Here is an 8176-nt window from a genome sequence, read left to right as displayed (position 1 = left end):
AGTAACCCTTGGTTCCCAGGTGGCAGAGGCATATGGGGAAAAAGTGACCATATGTCATTCCTGCCCCACATAGGCCAACCGTGGGGCCCACCGACATCAGTACTGATGTAGGCAGGATAGGAAAGGCCTCCTCCCAAGACAATGGCAAGAGCTGACCTCGCAGAAAACAGGAAAAAAACAGGAACTAAGGCCTGAGAAGACCCTGACCTATCTACAGCAACAGACCCAGAGAAGCTCCTGCAGAAACAAAAGGCCAGGAAAGGAATTTCAAAGAATTCCAACCATTATGAACCCCCTCCACCCACTGGAGGCAGGTTGGAGAAACTCTATAAAGGCCACCTTGAACAAAGGAAAGTCGCACATACATATGGTGCCCGAGCCCATGTGTTTGCACCCATGTGGCCGAGCACAAGTGTTGCTTGCATCTCCCCTCTTGAGATGTGGACTTTCATGAATTCATCCCTTCCATAGCTCAGCTGGTAGAGCGGAGGACTGTAGTGGACAATGGCACAAGGCAATCCTTAGGTCGCTGGTTCGATTCCAGCTATAAGGAGACTTGATGGCTTTTTGGACTGGAGCGATAGCACAGCGAGTAGGGCGTTTGTCTTGCACACCGCCAACCCGGGTTCGATTCCTCTGTCCCTCTTGGAGAGCCTGGCAAGCTACCGAGAGTATCCTGCCTGCACAGCAGAGCCTGGCAAGCTACCCACCGCGTATTTGATATGCCAAAACAGTAACAACAAGTCTCACAATTGAGATGTTACTGGTGCCCTCTTGAGCAAATTGATGAACAACGGGATGACAGTGCTACAGTGCAACAGTGCTGGGGTGTGTCTAGAGGCTCTCTCCACCCTTGGAGAAGCCCGGGTTGTCTCTTGAGCAGAATACTCTCCACTCTCTCTCCCACTTTCTTTCCCTCCTTCCCTTCAAAACCTCCAAATAAAAAAACATGTAATTCCACTGCTCGTCTACTCCTGAAATTCCTTTCTGCGAGGTGAGACAAGAACCCAGAAACTCTGGGTCCCGGGTGGCAGAGGCATATCGGGAGAAGGTGACCATCTTTTTTCTTCCAACTTCACATGAGCCACCTTTGTGGCCCACCGACATCAGATGGCGCCACAGGTGGGATGATACAGAAATCCACGATGAAGGAGGTAATCTGTGGAAAATCTGCTGTGGAGGTAGGCTCCCTTGAAAATTTTTAGGGGGCATGAGGGAGGAATGTGATAACCTCTGTGTGAATGTGTGCGTGCATGAGCACCCCAATAGGTCCTCCTATCGTGCGTGATTTTGTGGCTCCACAACCTGCCACTCTTAAAGTCCCTCTAAGTCACGGAGCTCGAGTGGGTTGCCTGCGATTCCAAGGAGGACGTACAGTCAAGGGTGGCACTGGCATAGATGCTGGTCGCAAGTCACAACACTCAACCATTAAGGCTAAGTCCTCCACAGACCAGGCAAGCAACTGAGTGGTCTCTGCATAGAGGCACTTCTCCTTTGTCTGTCTCGTGTCACCGTTTACTATGGGAGGGATGGGAGGAAAACCCACCAGTGAGAAGATTCAGGGAAACTAAGGCATACCAGCTCCCAGGCATACTTTTCCCAACAAGTCTCAGTCTAACTAGAGGATACTAGAGGCCAACTGAAATGCTATTGAGGGCAGCCTGCAGGTTTAGCTCTAAGCAATGTAAGGCAAAAAAATAGAAGTTAGGCTAGAAGCTCGAGGGAGGCAAAAAAGCCAGCAAGAGGCAATGAAATATGTAGCAAGCTAAGAAATGCAGAACCTTTTCTTTCTCTCAAAACACCGAGGTTTCTCGGAAACCCATGGCACCCGTGTTAGATTTGGCTCCACATACAAAACATGGTTGTTTGGACACCAGAGTAGGCCCCAGGGACGCCTGGGGTAGGGCAGATCACTGATAGAGACGTCCTCGCTATGATTTTTTTTCTGACCCAAGGTAGGCCGACATGAGGTTGTGGCCACATCGAGCTGGAAAAGTCACAACAGTTGGCCGACATGCAGTCATGGTTATTTCCGTGCCAGAGCTCTTTAGAGCCACAACAGTCTGGGCAGAAGGGGACAAAGCCCCTTGGAGAAATGAAAGAGAGTAAGAAAAGGTTGCCAAGGAATCATTCTGTTTTAGGTCTGTCGTTTTTCATGTGTCATTGTTGGCACGCAGGAAATATGGGCTATTCTACATCAATACCCAAAGACTCAGTTTTGTGTTGCTTATTGAAACATCAGAAGAGCTCCCCCCCAGGTAGTTTAAATAAGGAGCATCTTGTTGACCTTTGTAATACCACGTGGTTTAAGCATAAACAAGAGCAGAGGAAAGATGGCCAGTGAATGGCAGTTTGCATTAGCAGACCGTTTTGCAGTTAGATCTTTTTGCAGGATGTAAAATAAATGGGATTATCAAAGTAGAGGAGGCAGTAAAATGCAAGATCATATGATTAACTTTAACATCAGGAACGAGGAAGTGAGTCACTAAGGCAGCCTATCCACATATCATGTAAAAAATACTCTCTGCCTCAGAATTAGACTTAACCAAAAATTGGTAGCATCTGACCACCTTAGGTTTCAACAACTTTTTCATAGTTCATTTTGCCAGTTTATATCAACAAAAGCACTTTTTTAAAAAAAATGAATCACTGTGATATAGAGTTGCAAGCTTTCATGTTTGAGTTCTAATTATACAATGATCAAACACCCATCCCTCCAACAGTGCACATCCCCCACCACCAATGTCCCCAGTATACCCCCTTTCCCTACACCCTGCCTCCAAAGCAGACAGTTTCCCCCATACTATCTCTCTACTTTGGGCTTCATTGTTTGTAATACAGATACTGAGAGGCTATCATGTTTGGTCCTTTATCTACTTTCAGCACACATCTCCCATCCTGAACGATTCTTCCAACCATCATTGTCTTAGTGATCTCTTCCATATTCCAGCTGCCTTCTCCCCTAGTTCATGAGACAGGCTTCCAACTGTGGGGCAGTATTCCTGGCCCTTGTGTATACTGTCCTTGGGTGTCAGTCTCATATTATGTTATTTTATATTCTACAAGTGAGTGCAGTCCTTCTGGGTCTGTCCCTCTCTTTCTGACTCATTTCACTTAGGATGATACTCTCCATGAGCATCCACTTATAAGCAAATTTCATGACTTCATCTCTCCTAACAGCTGCCTAGTCTTCCATTGTATAGATGTACCAAAGTTTCTTTAACCAGTCGTCTGTTTTCTGGCACTTTGGTTGTTTCCAGATTCTGGCTATTGTGAACAGTGCTGCAATGAACATACAGGTGCCGGATGTCATTTCTACTGTGCTTTTTTGAACCCCTGGGATATATTCCCAGAAGTGGTATTGTGGGGTCATATGGAAGCTCAATTTCTAGTTATTGAAGGAATAACCATATTGCTTTCCAAAAAGTCTGGACCTGCGGGCATTCCCACCAACAGTGAAAGAGTGTCCCTGTTTCCCCACATCCAGGCTTGCACTGGTTGCTTTTTAATTTGTGCCAGTCTCTGTGGTGTGAGATGATATCTCATTGTTGTTCTGATTTGCATCTCCCTGCTGATTAGTGATGTGGAGCATTTTTCATGTGCCTTTTGCTATTTGTATTTCTTTTTTGAGAAAGCTTCTTTTCATTTCTTCTCCCCATTTTTTGATGGGGTTGGAGGTTTTTTCTTGTGTAATTCTACTAGTGACTTGTATATCCTGGTATTAACCCCTTATCAGATGGTTGTTGGGTAAATACTCTTTCCCATTTCGTGGGCTTTCTCTGTATTTTGGTCATTGTTTCTTTTGAGGTGCAGAAGCTTCTTAGTTTGATGTAGTCCCATTTGTTTATGTTTGTTTCCCCTTGCTTGGTCAGTGGTACTTCATCCTTAAAGATGCCATTAGCTTCAATGTCATGGAGATTCTGCGTACATTTTCCTCCATGTACTTTATAGATTCATGTCTGACATTGAGGTTTTTAATCCACTGTGATCTGACTTTTGTGCCTGGCGTTAGACAGAGGTCAGTGTTCATTTTTTTTGCAGGTAGCTATTCAGTTTTCCCAGCGACACTTGTTGAAAAGGCTTTACTTGTTCCGCTTCATACTTCTTGCAAAAGCACTTTCTTGACCCATTTTTAACAAGGAGGAAACTGGCTGGTCAGGGTGGGAAACAGTGAGGGTGTCGGGGGTGTCACAGTTCCCAATTGACCAACAGGGATAACTTTGCTCTGGGGACTGCCATTCTTGAAGGGTCAGATCGATCGATCAACTGTATATGTGTGTACAACATGTACATGTGTTTGTAGTCAGTTCATCATCGGTCTGTGTGTGGAACACCTGAATGTTAGAGCCAAGTCAAAATTGGAAGTAGAAATTCTTAGACCTCAGCAAGCAGGATCATTGCAAGAGGTCAGGGTGATATGCAACCCACACATTTAAAAAGTTTAGGTGTTCTTGGAACTTGATAGACAAGGTTTAAATAAATGTTTCTCAGCAGAATTTTGAACCTACAGAGAAATTGAAATTCTCAATCTAAATTTATTTTTTTGCGGGGGGTGTCACATGTGGCGATGCTCAGGGGTTACTTGTGGCTCTGCACTCAGAAATTACTCCTGGCGGTGCTTGAGGGACCATATGGGATACTGGTAATCGAACCCGGGTCTACCACGTGCAAGGCAAATGTCCTAACCGCTGTACTATTGCTCCAGCCCCTCAATATAAATTTCTTATTGGTACAATATTAATGGTTATTAACAGTTGGAATTATTTTTTTGGGGGGGGTTCAAACCTGGCGATGCTCAGGGATTACTCATGGCTTTGCACACAGGAATTACTCCTGGTAGTAGGGACCATGTGGGAGGCTGGGAATCGAACCCAGGTCAGCTGCGTGCAAGGCAAATGCCCTACCTGCTATACTATCACTCCAGCCCCCTTGAAATTCTTTTGAACTTCACAATCTGTACTATCTAGGAAGAGCTGTGGAACTAGAGCCAGAAACTAAAGTGAAATAAGAACTCAGAGAATGCAAGGCTTTATCTTACAAGCCTCAGCCAATTTTAATGAGAATTTAGATTGTTTTGCAAATAACAGAGGTACAAAAGCCATTAAAATAAAGTTTTCTTAGGTTTCCATAAACAGTGTCAGTTCAAATGTTTTCTTATGTTGATACCTAAAAGTTCAATAAGAACCAAAGGCATTTTCCTGTGTCTAAAGGCATGTTTGTACTCTTCTGGAATTGTTAAAAACATCTGTTGTAAAAAGCTCATTATTTAAATAACTAAGGTACAAGAAATATTGAAATTAAATCAAAGAAGGTTTTCTCGTATTCCATAAAAATTGACAGTTCAAAGGTCTTATTTTTATCTGCATTGAACTATTGGAATATTTGATCTAGAAAATCTTGTGAGTTGAAATAATTGTGGTACAGGAAAACAGGTTCAAAGAGTAATGATTTAGTTTAAAACATGAGTTTCTATAGTTGTAAAATTGGTTGCAAAACTTATTCTACCAGTGTTTTATTTGACCTCTAAGACTTGGTATCTAAAATTTCTAGAGCTACTTAGCAAAGAGTTATAATGGGTTAATCTCAGATGTCAGCCTGATAGTCTGAAGCCACAGCCAGCTTAAGAACTTAGAAAAATGTAAAAACTGAGTTAGTTTAAAATTTAAGCTATTAAGAACAGCCCCTTTGGCTTTAATAGTTTCTGAGAATGGAGAATTGCATGGAAAATGTGGGAAAATAACTAGTCAATTTTTACTGACTATATTGTAAATTATTGTGTCTTGTACATGAGAATGCATGCTATTTTTTTCTTGTACAATTCTACTAGTGTCTTTTAACTTTTTTTAAATTTTATAAGTTAGTTCACAATATTTGATTACATTTAATATTCAAACGTCACCACCATTACATGTTCCCAACACCAAATTCAGGATGTTTCATCCCAAGCCCCAATCCCTGTCCCAAAACACAGCCAAAATAATATATTTTGTATTGTCTGTTATGAAGAACTGCTGAACATGCTTACAAAAACTGTTCATATAGGATACAGTGTGAAGATTGTTCTATTTTGGCATGAGCCATTAAGACCTTTTATAGGATATCACTAACATTGTTAAAGTTTGGATGATGTGAGCTTTGGTATATATGTGAAGCTATGTATATATGCATATATATATATATATATTTCCCTCTATGATTTTTGCCTACTATCTGAACCCCCCCCCCCAGGGCTGGAGCGATAGCACAGCGGTTGGGCATTCGCCTTTCACGAGGCTGGCCCACGTTCAATTCCTCTGCCACTCTCAGAGAGCCCGGCAAGCTACCAAAGAGTATTGCACCCACACACCAGAGCCTGGCAAGCTACCCGTGCATATTGGATATGCCAAAAACAGTAACAATAAGTCTCTCAATGAGAGACGTTACTGGTGCCCGCTCGAACAAATTGATGAGCAACGGGATGACAGTGACAGTGACTCACAATAAAAATTTGGGCTGGAGCGATAGCACAGCGGTTGGGCTTTCGCCTTTCATGAGGCCAACCCGAGTTCGATTCCTCCGCCCCTCTCGGAGAGCCCGGCAAGCTACCAAGAGTATCGAGCCCGCGTGGCAGAGCCCGGCAAGCTACCTGTACGTATTGCATATGCCAAAAACAGTAACAATAAGTCTTTCAATGAGAGACGTTACTGGTGCCTGCTCAAACAAATCAATGAGCAACGGGATGACAGTGATCTGAACCCCATCAAATCATGGAGATTGGGTAGGGAGTGTCTTATGATGTGTCTTGCGGCTGCAAAAGCAGCTGCACGGTCCAGGAATATGTTCACTAATGTATTAGGCTCAGCCCAAGCATGTGGGAAATGGCTTTGAGTGTGTCTGTGGTTGGGTTGTGGACGTTTTTGGCTGCCAGATCTGGGTCCCTTGGGGTGGGAGGGCTCTCACCCATCCCCTTCTGGGGTGCCCCATCTACTAGTGTTTTATATATCTTGCATATTAACTCCTTTTCAGATGGATGTTGGGTAAAATTCTTCCCCATTTGGTAGGCTCTCTCTGTATTTTGGTCACTGTTTCTTTTGAGGTGCAGAAGCTTCTTAGTTTGATATCATCCCATTTATTTATGTTTATTTCCACTTGCTTGGTAAGTGGTGAGAGAACAAGGATTTTTAAAAGCTCTTGCTGTCAGGAGATTAATACCCCAATATTTTATCTAAGCCAGAGTACTTTGAATAAGAGGAACAATGGGCATTGGAACAAGGTTTCCAAAAGAAAATGGATGGATTAAGGGAATTTGTGAAGGTTCCCATATGGGAAGAGATGCTTTGATAACAATGTAAACCATCTTCCATAGGAAGAGATTGAACAATACAGTAGAAGTAACAATACAGTAGAAGAAAGCACAGTAGTAGAACTGTGCTTTCTTTGCCATTAACAAACCTAGTGGAAATCTTGGGCCTTCTTTCCTTCTATCTTTTAAGCATCAAGGAACTTAGCTCAGAGAGGATTGGCAGGTTGACTTCATGCAAATGATCAAATGCTCAAGATGGGGCTGGAGCAATAGCATAGCAGGTAGGGCATTTGTCTTGCACGCGGCTGATCTGGGTTCGATTTCCAGCATCCCATATGGTCCCCCAAGCACCACCAGGAGTAAATTCTGAGTGTATGAGCCAGGAGTAACCCCTGTGAAATGCCAGGTGTGACCCAAAAAGCAAAAAAATGTTCAAGGTACAAATATGTATTGATTCTTATTGATAGCTTCAGTGGACGGGCAGGTGCTTTTCTAATCTATACTGAGAATGCCAGAGAGGTGGCTTGGTGTTTCTATGTCCATTAGAAAAATATGGACGCAGGAAGTAATTTTCTATCAATCAAACCTGTGGGTGAAGGAGTTATTCCTTTCCAATTTTTAAATTTTTTTATTAGAGAATCACTGTGATGTACAGTTACAAACTTAAGGACTTTTGTGTTTGCATTTCACTCATACAGTGATCGTTCACCCATCCCTCCACCAGTGCCCATTCACCTCCACCAATGATCCCAATATCCCTCTTAACACCCCCATCCCATCCCCCACCACCCCACCCTGCCTCTGCAGCAGGGCATTCCCCTTTGTTCTCTCTCCTTTTGGGTGTTGTAGTTTGCAATAGAGGTTTTGAGTGGCCTTCATGTTCTGTCTATAGTC

At 43.2% G+C, this 8176-nt stretch overlaps 1 non-coding gene across 1 annotated transcript; it reads left to right on the top strand.

The window, feature by feature from the left end:
* The first annotated feature begins 465 nt into the window (after window positions 1–465).
* On the top strand, window positions 466–553 carry TRNAY-GUA (transfer RNA tyrosine (anticodon GUA)). The gene is given in 2 exon segments: window positions 466–498; window positions 518–553. It is a non-coding gene; the product is annotated as a tRNA-Tyr (tRNA).
* Window positions 554–8176: the final 7623 nt, after the last annotated feature.

The sequence above is a fragment of the Sorex araneus genome, chromosome X, assembly GCF_027595985.1.
Source record: "Sorex araneus isolate mSorAra2 chromosome X, mSorAra2.pri, whole genome shotgun sequence".
In the NCBI taxonomy this organism is placed as follows: Eukaryota; Metazoa; Chordata; class Mammalia; order Eulipotyphla; family Soricidae; genus Sorex; species Sorex araneus.
Note: the sequence above shows the minus strand (reverse complement) of the source record. Positions and strands in the feature narration are given on the sequence as shown.